This window comes from Rhamphochromis sp. 'chilingali' (genome assembly GCF_963969265.1).
Source record: "Rhamphochromis sp. 'chilingali' genome assembly, chromosome: 11".
Classification (NCBI taxonomy): Eukaryota; Metazoa; Chordata; class Actinopteri; order Cichliformes; family Cichlidae; genus Rhamphochromis; species Rhamphochromis sp. 'chilingali'.
In genome coordinates this window covers 25912228-25926235 of record NC_137938.1, presented here as the reverse complement: position 1 = coordinate 25926235, position 14008 = coordinate 25912228, and the positions used below count along the sequence as shown (strand labels likewise).

The 14008-nt window shown below is 45.1% G+C and overlaps 1 protein-coding gene and 1 long non-coding RNA gene across 8 annotated transcripts in view; both read right to left on the bottom strand.

Moving 5' to 3' along the window:
* grik5 (glutamate receptor, ionotropic, kainate 5) overlaps positions 1–7790 on the bottom strand; it is a 112032-nt gene extending 104242 nt beyond the window's left edge. For all 7 annotated transcript variants that reach the window (XR_013973414.1, XR_013973415.1, XR_013973416.1 and 4 more), the window contains exon 1: positions 7100–7790. The gene's annotated coding sequence lies outside the window, so the exon portion shown is untranslated. The remainder of the gene's footprint in view (positions 1–7099) is intronic.
* A 34-nt stretch (positions 7791–7824) lies between these two features.
* Positions 7825–12709, bottom strand: LOC308405840. Its single transcript, XR_013973406.1, has 3 exons — positions 12376–12709; positions 11910–12085; positions 7825–9155 (listed from the first exon to the last, which is right to left on the bottom strand). It is a non-coding gene; the product is annotated as an uncharacterized lncRNA (long non-coding RNA).
* Positions 12710–14008: the final 1299 nt, after the last annotated feature.

Below are 14008 nucleotides of genomic sequence, written 5' to 3'. Positions count from 1 at the left end.
GAGAAAACACCTACACAACATTCACGCCGCACGTACAGTACAAACACGGTATGTATACACAAGCTGCACTCGCACTCGAGCGGGCAAATGTTCATGTATAATGAGAAATACTATACGCTTACTATAACTTTTCCTGGCTTGGGTTAAAAGTCACTCCAGCAGTGAGAAAATGACAAATTACTGGAGCTTCAATCTCTGATTCCTGCACGAGTGATGATTTGGAAGAGAACTGGTCAAACACCACAGCAGATTACATCAAGTACCACTGAACCAGAGAGACACAATTTGTTTTTCGCTTTTTTACCGAGCCTCTCGGATAATGTGCCGCGATTGTTTAGCTTAAGCGAAGTAGAAAACTGCTGCTTCGAGGAAGGTGTCAAATTGTTTAAAGAGTTTCTTTTCTATAGCAAAGCATCTTCACTGCTCGTCACGCACACCTCCATATGAGCTTAATTATAGTCAACACTTCCTTCCCTGGGTGTATGAAATTACACTATTCACAGGCTACCACTTTACATCCAAGCTCATCTGAAAGTTATGCCTCAAAAAGGCGATGATGCAGATAATATTGTACTGTTTAATGACACTTTGCTGTATTTGGTTGCAGCAGGGGCCAACAGCTCCGGGTCGTCATCACAGCCAATTATTTGACTCAGCAGAAAAGTGAGTGCCAAAATTTTCCAGACCCACCGCACGTTTGCAGAAAACTAAAGTCCATAAAAAAAACAGGACTTAAATGACCACATATGCTGTATGTTTTTAAATTCCATTATGATTACATGATATGAGCCCATTTGGAGTATTTAAGTTTCGCCGGGACAATTAAATCTGCAGCAGTTTAAATTCAGGCAATAGCCCACAATCAACTGCTGCATCACCATTTGGACAGAGGCAGCTGGAACTGACTGGCATGTTAATACTCCTGATTGGTGGAGCTGATTACAGGCTCTTGACTCACAATCCCAAAATACCAGTGTTGAGGGAAAAAACGACACAAAGCAAATATAGAAGTAGTGATGAAATTTGGCCTTTCCCTACATTTCAGGAATGAGAAGAAGAGTCGACTTCTTGTCTTTCTAATGTGTGTTTCACAACATGTAAATGGTGGGGAAATCAGGGGGCTTGGGAAAGTAAAGGTGGTCTAGCAGAGGAGATAAAAGTAGAGTATCTGCAAATGTCCCATATGATTATAGTATGAGTTTATCTGAATGCGGAAACGCCCAAGATATGACTGACAGTTGTGATAATGTTTATAAAAGGACAGATATACACTCATGGGCCACAGGTACATCTGTTTGGCTGCTTGTTAATACAAAAATAATACAAATCAGCCAATCACAGGAAAGCAGCTCAATGCATTTAGGCATGTAGACATGATCAAGATGACCTGCTGAAGTTCAAACAGAGCATTAGAATTGGGGGGGGGGGGGGGGGGGGGGGGGGGGATTTTAATAACTAAGAATGTGACGTGGTAGTTGATGACAGAGAGAGAACAAGAGAGAAAATAGAGAAAATATCCAGTTCTCTGGCTGAGGAGTCAAATAACCACTCGTTAAAACCAAGGTATGCAGAAGAGCATCTCTGAATGGACAACACATTGAGTCTTGCAGAAGAAGGGCTGCAGCAGCAGAAGAGCACTCCAGGTGCTGCTTTTTCTGTCAGCTATGAGCAGGAAGCTGAGGCTAGAATTCACACGAGTTCACCAACTTTGGGCAACAGAAGATAAGAAAAACACTGCATGCTCTAATGAGTCTCAATTTCTGCTGCAACATTTAGCTGGTGGGGTCAGAATTGGGTGTAAACAACATGAAAGCGTGGATTCATCCTGTCTTATATCAACAGCTCAGGCTGGGGATGGTGGTGTAATGACATGGGGGATTATTTTTCTTGGCAAATTTTGAGCTCCGAGTACCAGCTGAGCATCGTTTACACGCCACAGCCTATCTGAATACTGCTGCTGATCATTTATGACCGCAGTGTACCCACCTCCTGCTGCTTCCAGCAGGATAACACACCATGTCACAAAGCTCAAATCATCTCAAACTGGTTTCTTGAACATGACAATGAGTTCACTGTGCTCAAATGGCCTCCACAGTCACCACATCTCAATCCTACAGAGCACTTTTAGGAAACGCTGGAACGAGAGACTCACATCATGGATGTGCAGCCAGCAAATCAGCAGCAACTGTGTGATGCTATCAAGTTCATACAGGCCAAAATCTCTGAGGAAAGTTTGCAGCATCTCGTTAAATTGATGCCACTAAAGGGCGGTCCTACCCAGCATAGCTGAGGTGTACCCATGGAGTGTAGTAAATCTATCAAACTTGAAAATACTACATATTCTCTCTTCAAAAACACCAGTGTTATCTTTTCTGTTCAAGCAAGTTTGAATATTATAAGATCTAAGCGAGCTATACTACACGTGTAGATATGACGTTGATGATCAGTGCCATTAATGCAGCGTCAGGCGAGCGTCTTCTCAACAGCAGCAGCAGTGAAACATTAAACTGTAAAACAGACTTACCAGACCGAGGATGACACCGCTATTACCTGAATGACTTTTCAACAATCTTACACTCAAAAACAGTTATGTGGAAATGTGTCAGAGCAGATGAACGGAAGAATTCAAGAATGCTTTTAGAGGGTTCAGCTCATACTGGATTAAAAGACACTGCTCTTCTGTAGTCACACTGACAAACAAAAACAGATACACGTATCAGTCCACCTGTTTGTACTTTTGTCTGTCATCCGAATGATAATTGCTAAAGTATGCTCTTATAAGCCGATCCCTAAATAAAATTAAATCAGCTTTATGCATTCTGAAGCATGACCCCCTCAGGCCTCCTTAGGGGTATTCAGACAGGTTTGATCGGTGATTGCAGGATGATATTCTCTGCCGAGACTCCATTTTCCAGCTGCGGGCTTTGCCTGCTTACCAGCTGATTAGATTAAAAGGTGAGCTCCTTCACCCTGAAATTTATTTTCTGATCTCCTGATAGATAGACTGACACCATCAGACAGATAAATATGGGTAATTCCCCTGAGGCTGGCAACAACTTGTTAGTGTTGGATATTTATAAGCTGTGCGGTGAAACATACACCTGAATTTTAGGTAAAAAAAAAAAAAAAACCCCAAAAAAAACAGGATGTCATTCTGAAATTTATCGAGTGAAGCTACTCATGCCTACCTTATTAGATAAAGTTTTCTGCTTCACTTTAATTCATTTATACCGACACTTATGGTGACCTTATGGTGAAACATTCCCAGCCTTCATTTAATTGAATGCAAACAGCGCACGAGGCAAGCTGGAACATCTACAGCTGAAGCCTTTTTAGCCTTGACGGCACGGTGACACAAGCTTTCCCTCTGGTTAAAATCAAGAAACTGACATAATGAGCAGCCGCGCCACCATGAAAACTGCACGCAACTCTACCCAAAATGCCTTTCTCCATCGTTGCACATTCTCCTTGAACGACTTTAAATTAGATTTATCCCCCTTTTGTCACTCAGACGCTCACGCAAGGCAGCAGCAATCGTCAGTAAAACATCACAGTTGTGACTCACTGAGCCTCCACCAGCCTGCTGATTAGGACAGGTCGGGTCAAGACTGATCACCTGAGCCCCTCAGACCGTATTACAATTACGCTGATAGAATACTGACCTTTTCTACTAATGCTAATGCAGCAGAGAGTAAGTGCCATCTTACTGTCATTGTGCACGCAGGTACTAAAGCACCAAATAACCAGAAATGCACAAAATGCTTACAGTAGCAGCACACATATACAAATGATCACACTTCTATCCCAGTTCAAGCACATTACACACATTGCTTTTATCTTCTCACAATCCCGTCTTAATGACTCCATTAACTGAAAGGCCATTAGCAGCATTCACTTTATGGCCAGCCAAACAGCCCAGCCGGGAGCACATTATGGAAAAGGCATGCGTGTCCCGATGTCCATTTCTTGTCACCCTCTTCGCACATACACATTCATTCACTTCCTCAATTCATCCCTCGAGGCCAGCTAGCCTGAAGCAAGCAGGCCTGGACAAACTGCTAGGTAAACACTGCACTGCAGAAGAAACTGGAGGGCTCCTCAGTATTTGAAAAGATCTCATATCCCAAATTAACCCAGTTCACCTTAGAGCGGCAGCTGCGTGAGGCCCTTTAGGAGTGAACGGCCATCCAAGAGACAGCCACAGTCCCAAAATATTGATTCAGCAATGATAACAGTCTGATAATGATCTGTTCTTGCTCCACCACCAGAAATGAATCTCATTCCCTGCTACAATCCAGCTAAGCTAAAGAGAGAACAGCTGTTCCCACTGAAGAACTGAAAAATGAATGATGATGCGAACAATGTGAAAATATGTTTTGGCCTGAACAGCACAACACAAGTGAAAGATATTCTCAAACGCTATCGAAAGTGGAATCACAAAATAAAAATGTGCGCCAGCAATTAGAAAAATGTAACCCAGAGAGATGATTGGATCAGTGATCTGAAAGGGCCCGACTGGTACAAAGCAGGGCAACGGGAAATTCGCTGTAAAAGGCTGTCTCGTGAACCATGCACACGTCTGCCACAATTTAGACCAAGCCGAGTGAAATGATTGGGGAGCGTCGCAGCAACACCGAACGCTGCTGCTGTGAGAAGCACTTAAAAAGATTAAATGTCACAAACACGTAGCTAATAATTTGGCACATCATCTCCATATTGCTTTTCTGTTTCTGCAAGTCTGGACTCGACGAGCAGAGTGCACATAATCCAGCACGGATGCTCTTTGACTGGTTCTACAGAGTGAGTCACCCAGTTACTTTGTGACCATGGAGCAGAGCTGCGGAGGGCCTGGGGGTCAGAGTTCATCTAATGTCAGTGAAGCAAAAACACAAGACACGCACATGAAACCTCAGCTAGATGACAAACGTGCCACGCGGGAACAGAAACTGAACTGAACGCTTGCCAAGTTGGTTTAGGGACGTTTTTGAGCCGCGTGTTTGTGCTATGTGTCATATTTCATTGATCTCGTTTTGTGCCTTCAGCTCTGGTTTGTTATTTGTTACTCCTGTGATACACTATCACATGCTAAATGTGTCTTTTCTTTTTCCTGCTCCGAGCTAATCTTCAGCTCTGCAGGCAAATGGTTGCCCCCGCTGAGAGGACAGTGGAAATACTTCATATCTCATAGGAGGGGGGTCGCGTCCAGCCCAGCCCTGATATTAGCTCACCACTCTGGGAGCTGTGGGTTTCAGACAGTTGTACTTTACTTCCGCTGAGCAGGAGTGGACAGAGGTTTCTGCTGCCTGCTTGTTTCCCTCCCTCCCCCCTTTCCCATGGGGTAGCAGGCCATTTATCAGCTACTAGAAGAACATGTATCGATGCCCCGGAATTCAGCGTTTATTACACTTCAAAGTGCAAGGTCAACTTGGCAGGGATCTGTGTCAAAGCTGTCAAGCACAGAAACATAAAACAAATAGCCCACGCAGAGGATGCGGCGTAAAACACCAAGATAAGGGGCACATGTCTCACCGTGAGATTCTTGGCTTCTACGTACACATTTGCCAGGAGGTTGTAAACACAGAGGTTTCCCCGTTCATGTTTTGTTTTTTTAATACATTTGAATCTAAAAGAGCATCATTAACAAACAGAGGAGAGATAAGGAAAAGATGTAATGGCAGCATCCATATATTTAAAGAGAAAACACCTGGACTGAAGTTAGTTTTTTCCCCTCTGTATGACCACATGCCGCATAAAAGTCACACCAACTCTTCCCAATTTGCCTCAGCGGCGAGCCATATTGAGAAGCCAGAGCTCTTGTGACTCTCTAATGTAGTCAGTACTTTCATGCCTTTGATGCCATCACATGCCACTCCTCCTCTCTTCTCTGGGTTTTCTGACAGTGACAAAGGGGATCGGCAGCGGCGTGTTATCACTGTGCAGCTGCAGTAATCGTATTATTTAGTAATCTTAATTCTGAGAGGCTGACCAACACTGTGAACAAAGCGAGGGCCTTGCTAAGCCCATCAGAGCGCTCCCATGGAGCAGAGGTCTTTTCCTGCTCTGCGGCCCCTCCAGACCCACACACTCCCTCATCCCTCCCCGTTTCTCACCCTCCCTTCCCCGTGTCCTCCTCTCTGTTGCTTTCTGTCTCACACTCTCTGTCTCCCTCCTCATTTTCCTTCTGCTCTTGCTCTTCTATTTCCAGAAAGCTTTTTTATTCTCTGTCTCCCTCTCTGTCTCTCTCTGTTTTTTTCACCCTCCCAATCTTTCTGTCTCTGTAACGCTCTGAGCTGGGAGTTTGTGTAATGGCGTTATTCACAGTTCATTGGTCTGTTTGAAGGGACTATCTTGATTGAGCGTCTCCCGGTGCGAGGCCTGGTGACTGTGGGAGTGTATAAAGATGTGGATGTGTCCGTGGAGATAGATGGGCTTAGTAATATGCAGGACATTGCAGAGTCTGGGTTTCGGTATGGGGTTTCATCCAAGCAACACATAGGGAGATAAAAGGAGGCTGAAATGATATGCAGCCGGAGTGCAACGCTCAGGGCATTAGACGTGAAATGAAGGCAACAAAGAACTAGTCAGGGAATCAGAGTCATTCTCATTAGCTGGTTCACCCTCTTCAGTTTTAGCCCCCCATCCCTTTTCCATCTCACCCTAATGAATATAAGTACACTGACATAGAACCAAAACGTGCTCCAAGAAGCAAAAAAACCCCAAAAAACTCACCATTAATTAGTTCAAATTAACCTCAGGACTAAAATGTAGGAGTATACACACACACATACACACACGCACAGGGAAAGACACCCTGTTCGCCTCATTCTGACACCACTCTGATGCTGTTGTAAGCTTGGCTGTAAGATCAAAATCTCTTTCTTTGGCAGACACACACAAACACACACATACACACACACACAAACCGCCTGGGGCAGAGGAAGCACAGGAAAGCAAATCCGCTGTGAAGACACCATAAAACCAACACTGCAGAGAGACACGCCACTTCTGCGCTTCTGCATGCATAAGCTAAAAAACATGCTAATGACATGCGCCACACATGTGGAGACGTACACGCGTAGAAAGAGAGGGTCCTACTTACAGAATGAATCAGACGGTATCAGAAGCGCCGTGCCATATTATCACTGTAGTAGTGAGTCAACACAGGCACTGAGATCTGAGACCACAGAGTTTTAGCGCTTCAGCCAAGGGGGTGAAGGGTGGGGGGGGCGTGGGGGGAGTCAGAGGAGTTCACACTGTGTCAGTGGGTGTGAGGACATTCAGGAGGAATCTGGAGCAATCCCGTGTTTATACTGAGAAGAGAAAATAATCCCGATAGGCAAGGCAAGAAATCAACAATTGGTGGAAAAAGAAGTTTGTTTCTTGTGTACAAAGAGGATGTACGGGGGATCGATTGGGCAGGTGTGTTTTTCTTCTTTCTATCTCTGACTTTTAAAAAAAGCAAACACAAAAATAACAAGAGCCCACCTCGACAAATAACAAAAGGAACGGGTGAAAATGAGTCAATCAGAAAAGGCTCCACCTTTTCCTTTTTTTTTGCTGTCTTATTCTGGTTTCCTCTGTCTGCCCACCTCTCGTTTTCCTCGGGATTGCAGTGGGCCCGTAAGCAGAGGAACGGCGGTAACAGAAAACCAATCACCTCGGCAGACGACGAGAGAGCATAAAGGAGTAAATGACAAGCAGATGAAGGGGAGGATTTCCGACACCTGCTCTCTCCCTCTGTTTCTTTACCTCCGTCCTTCTCGCTCTCCCTCTCCCCAACCTGTATTTCCCTTCTAGTAACAGCCCCCCCTCCCTCCCTCACTGCTTGTTTGGGTTTTTTTAGTGCATGAGCTTGCCACAGCACTGACTGAGATTCTCCAGAAGCTACAACCACCAGGATGCTCTTCTGCTTTCTTTCCTGCTCTCTGCCTTCCTCTCACGCTCTGCACAGAATGACAATGATTTGCGCGCCGTCTACTGTGCCGGCACTGGATGTCTGCCTGGCTCTCTGCCTGACACTTGGGCTGTGTACCCGTCTTCCTGTCTGTCTGTCTATCTCACCAGACTCAGAGCTTGTCTGTCATTCAATACAGCTGTCTGTTTACCAGGCCATCTTTCAGCCTGTCTTCCTCCCAAACACTGAGATACAGACCAGGCAGGTGCAGGCGGGACATCATTCTAGTCTCCTGCTCAAGTCCCCCCCCCCTCCCCAGTGTAAATCCTGAACCCCTCCCCTATCCATTGCGCTAACTAGCCTCAACACGAATTACAAAGAGTCCAAAAAAGATTCTGTGCAATCCTAGTTAATTCTGTCCTTTATTTTCTCGCTGTCCCTGCCTTTTTTCTCCCCCCTCTGTCGGCTTCCTTCTCTTTCTTTTTCCACCTGTTTCCCCGTTTTCTGCTTCTTCTCCTTCTTCCTTTTTTTTGTTCTCCTTCTCCTTCTCCTCTCCTCGGTGCCAGTCTCCTTGCTCGTTATCTATTCTGGACAGTCTGTCCCTCCTCTCTCTCCGTCACTGAGGGAGGATGAAGAAGAATGGTACTGCTTCATAATGTGCTTCTCCACAATGTGAGAGAAACTGGGGGAAATTTGTGGGATAAAAGCCGGGTGTTTTGGAAATTGTTCCTCAAAAAAAAAAAAAAGAAGAAGAAGAAAAAAAACAATAATGATAGGCCCTCCTCCCCCGCAACAAATCAAAACAGAGCGCCTCTCGAGGGGGGATTTTCAATTACTCGCTTTTGCCCACAAGCCAATCTGGAAAAAGTGGCTGAGCTCTGAGGTGTGCACCAAAGTGTCGTAATCTCAAAAATATATCCGGTTGATAAATCCGGACATATCCAAAAGCTCTGTACCATTGCTCAAGCATCACTGCAGCCTATTTCATTTTAGATGAAGTCCAAGAAGCTCAATTGTGCGCTCAACACGCCGGCTGGCTTGTTGCGCGTTGACTCCTCCGAGGCCTGTCGCCCTCTGCTTATCTCTGCTTTCGGTAGACGGCTGGTCCAGGCTCAACTCTGCAGACTCAGCCCTCGCTCGGATGGTTCGAGCTGATGGCAGGAGATGGTGGAGGCAGTTAGCTGTGGAAAGCTGGTCGCTGGAGGGTGGATGTTGGCTTCCATGCTGTCCATTTGGTGGCCATCTCTGCAAGGCTTCAGATCTAGAAGGAGAGAAAGAAAGGAGGAAAAAGCAGAAGAGAGGAGAGAGGGAGAGTGCATGAAAGGTTAGCATGGTGACATTTGTGTCACTCTTCCTTATCGCGTATGTCATTCTCCTCCTCGCCACTCTCCACCCTGCCTGTCGTCCTGCTGTCTATTCCGTCCTTGTCACTCTTCCACGACTTTGCTGCTTGTTTGTGCCGACCTCCTCTCCACTGATTCTATGATTTGAGGCTTTCACTCTCTCCAACAAGCTCATCTTCAAACGCTCTCGTCATCCCCATCTCACTTTTATTCCCTCTATCCAATTTCAGATCTTCACCTCTAACTTCTTTCATGCAATCATTTTTACTCTTTCTCTTCAGAATCCAAGGTGTCTGTTCACCACAGGCTCCACAGGCTGCATCAGGTGCAACAAAGCCACAAGACATAACTAGTTGGTCCAGACTAGATGTCACATTTTAATAAAAAGTGTTGTTTTTTAACTTTTCTTCTATTATTGCACTAAATTATAACACAAAGTCATGTGAGATGTAATGATAAGATGGATTATCTGTTTGACACAATGGATGAAAACAATACCTTGAGGTGATATTTACACAAAACCGATTCAAATATTAAAATAAGACGCATTCAAATGAACAAGACAGAGTAGAGACAAATATCTTGGATATTTTAAAAATAACTTTATGCTCATTTTTATTTAACTTTTTAAAACCTGAACCATTAAATAAATTGCCAGAAAATTCAATTTTTTTGAAAATAGAGTAGTTATTGAACCTTCTGACGAAATAAATATATATTAATTTGCATATGAGTTTTAATATGTATCATATTTGCTAAATCTGTCATTTTTTGCAGTTTGAGCTTAAAAATGTATCATGCAATTTTCCCAGGGGGGAAAAGAAGTCTTGACACATCACAAAAACTCACGTATCGAGTGTGATACTCTTGACGTTACAGTGTTAAAGACGCATAAAACTGTTTATTCCTCTGCAGCTGAAACAACATTAATACTTTTCAGTTGTGTTTTGGTGCAAAAGAAATGAGGAGAACCTCTTCAGTTAAAGATAAATGTAAAAATATTTTGTTCTCGTCTATAACATACTGAGATTTGGATTGAAATGTCATGCAGAGAGCTGCGTCGTATTCGGTACTGTCTCTTTAGACCTCCTGACAGGTCACGCTATTTGCATTTCATTGTGCTCTCTTGCATTTAATGTAATGCAAACAAAACAATGAACCTTTTGTGAGTCATACTTGGTACAGTTTCCAAATAGCAAAACGCATTCATAAATCCCTCTAAATTAACCCCGCTCCAGGTAGACAGGTATGCATGCAGATGACAGATGGCCCGAGCTTAGACAGACTTGGATGCCTGCTGAGTTTCTATTTTTCATTTCCTAATAAATCACACTACCTTTTGTCAAACAGATGACCCAATTCTAAAAATAGAGGCGCAATGTCAAATCTTACCCAACAGGTAGTCTCGAGTCTGTTACTATGCAACAGTTTGCACCTGTTGAATATGATAAAGTCCTTTCTGAATCCTAATCAAAAAAAGCTTGCCGCTCTGAGTCGAGTGATGGATCTCTTCTTAAGTCAGAAAAGTACAGAGGAAAAAGGAAAAAAGGTCATTTCAGAGCCCTGCAGTAATATCATCTCTTTTAACAGAGTAAAATCGTTAAATAAGTTTAGTGACTCCAGTGAGGTGGGTGATGGCCGATTTACAGTGAAACATTCGAGGCCATTCAGCTTATCAGCTCCAATCAATACTTCTGTTGGATATATACGACCCTCCCGTGACACCGATATTCTCCAAGGACCATTTAAGATGAGACTAAGCACGGTGAGGTTAGTGCTCAGTGTCTTCTATTGTGTGTGTATGTGTGTGTAGGTCCAGCCTTTGTTGGCACCTTAAGCATGCTAAGGTGTCGCAGGTGTGAAAAGACGTAGGTGGGTGCGAATTGGTGTGCAGAAGGTATGTCAGCGAGGAGTGCAAAGACGGAGGTGCGTGTAAAAAGAGTGACATTGTGTGTCTGTGCATGTACATATGTGTCACAGCTGTCATGCCAGAAGCTATTATATACACCGATCTACTTCATAACCTTCTGTTCCTCCAGTCCTTCACACTGAGGCTGAGCACAAACCTCTGCTCCCTCTGAGTGGGAAAAAAAAAAAAGATTGACACGGACACAGAAATAGCAGCCCTTCCACACACACATAAACACATCCACAGCATCTTTATTCATTTCCTTTGTCAGGAAAGAGTCTCAGAGTGTCCTCAGTGTGTCTAAAATCAAACAGAATGTAGTGAGGAGCCCGAAGAGACCGAGAGAGGGATGGAAGTAAGGGGGGGGGGGGGGGGGATGGGTGACACAGCCAAAGAGGGGAAGATGGAAAAGGAGGCAAAGAGAGGGGGGAGACAGGCAGCAAAATGGATTGAGCCATTCAGATTTTGTCTATATCCATTAAAACTGGATAGGACGGCTTATGCCCTGAGGCGTTTGGGGGGAGGTAAAAGAAAAGGAGGATGGAAGGAGTGATGGAGGGAAACAGGTGGGGCTGGACAGGGTGAGTGGGTGAGACACAAGGAAACGAGGGGGGCCCATCAGGAATGAAAATGCTCTGTATATAACTGCAGACTAAAGCCATACACATATATACATATTTATATATATTTAGGAAACAATCAACTAAGAGGTGAAAGAGAATGAAAAGAGGAGGGGGAAAAAAGGAGCGGGATGGACACTCACCCATTTCAGCGGGCTCTCCACAGGCAAGCACAATCCCTGCTCTGTGATCCCATCCTGGGGAAAGGCGCAGCGAGATCCTGGAGCTCCCTCCGCTGAATACCAATGGAGCTGCTATTATCAGCTCTCTCTCACACACACACACACACACACACACACACACACTCACACACCGGCAACTGAGGAGGAAAAGGCACAAACAGCACACAGAGTCAAGTCTGGGGTAGTTGTTTAAATTAGAAAAGAAAAGCAGCTCAGTGACGCCAACAACATGTGACAATAAAGGGAAACACTGCAGCGGCACAACTGGATTTAAATTCCCTCCCAGCGCTCCTTATATTCGCCTTTTTCTTATGAGGAAAAAACATCAGAGGCAGCGCACAAAGCTGAGGCATCAGTCCACACACACACATATACACACACTCATACAGTGCCTTTACACAGCCTATACAAATATACAAATACTTACTGAGCTTATATTCAGAAATCCCAGCGAGTCCCACAGCTCACTCTATTCACAGCTCCTCTGCTTCACAGACGTGTTAGAGGAAAAATGAGTTGTCCGCTGTTTTTCTTTCCCTCCCTGTGGGTTCCTCACAGTAGTATTAGATGCAAAGATAAAAGGATATGAAGGCAGACTCTATATCCTCCCTTGGTTTCTCCTCACATGCAGTATACATCCAGTTTTTCTGTCTCCATTTGTTGATTCGGGTCCGATCCGTCTGCCTGCCAGTGGACTTCGCTGTGATACGGCGACACGCGACGGCAAACTGCATTCACTTAGTCACCCTCCCCTCTGCCTCTCCCCTTGCTCAATAGTATACCCGTACCTCCTTGGCTTTCTCCAATCTAATCAGCTAGCTCTCTCTCCGTCCCTCTCTGCACCCTCCTACTCTCTCCTCACCCTCCCTCCTCCTTCCCAACACCCACTCCTCTACACGCTCTCTCTCCCTCCTAGGTATTTTTCTCAAAGATGAATATCAAAAATAAAAAACCCATCACCCCTCCATTCTCTCTCTTTGCTCTCACTGTCAGTTTGTCCGATAAGCATTTGAAATGTGGGGGGGCAAAAGAAAAAGCTGGTCATGAAGAAAACGCACACTATCTGAATGAGACACACACTCACACACACGGCAACAGAAAGACAGAGAGAGTAATCAGAGGGATGTGTTACACCCACGGCTGGGGAAAACTACCCTGACAGAGTTTGACGTGGCTGCTCGCTCGGGGTGACAAACACTATCACACGACCGCACCACTCGCCTCGTCTCGTACCCCGTGACACACACTCACACACACACAAACGTGCAGACACCAGCGCGCCACAATGTAAACACGCCCGTCGGCTCACACGCAAAGGCGCATATTGACATAATGTCGCTAATGTGCACACACAGACACATGAAGGCGTAGATGAAGGCGTCAGGCTGAAGGACATCACGTCTGACACAGTGGTCAGCAGCACAGGAGCACCACAGGGAACTGTGCTGTCCCCTCTTCTCTTCACCCTGTACACCTCTGACTTCTGCTACAACTCTGAATTATGCCACATTCAGAAGTTTGCAGACGACACAGCCATCATGGGGTGTATCTGGGATGATCAGGAAGAGGAGTACAGAAGTCTGGTGAGGAACTTTGTCGCATGGAGTCACACAAACCACCTGCAACTCAACACCTCAAAGACTAAGGAACTGGTTGTGGACTTCGGGAGGTCTAGAGCAGGTCCACTGCCGGTTCAGATAGAGGGGGAGGAGGTGGAGGTGGTCAACAAGTACAAGTACCTCGGGCTGTGGGTGGACAATAAACTGGACTGGTCATGCAACACAGAGCACCTGTATAAAAAAGCCCAAAGCCGACTGTACTTCCTCAGGAGGCTGAGGTCTTTTAACATCTGCAGGAAGCTCCTGAGGATGTTTTACCAGTCGGTGGTTGCTGGAGTACTTTTCTATGCTGTGGTGTGCTGGGGGAGTAGCACAGCAAAGAAGGACTCATGCAGGCTGGAGAAACTGATCAGGAGGGCTAGCTCTGTGGTCGGCATGAAGCTGGACACTCTGGTGACAGTGGCAGAGAAAAGGACATTAAAGAAACTGATGGACATTATG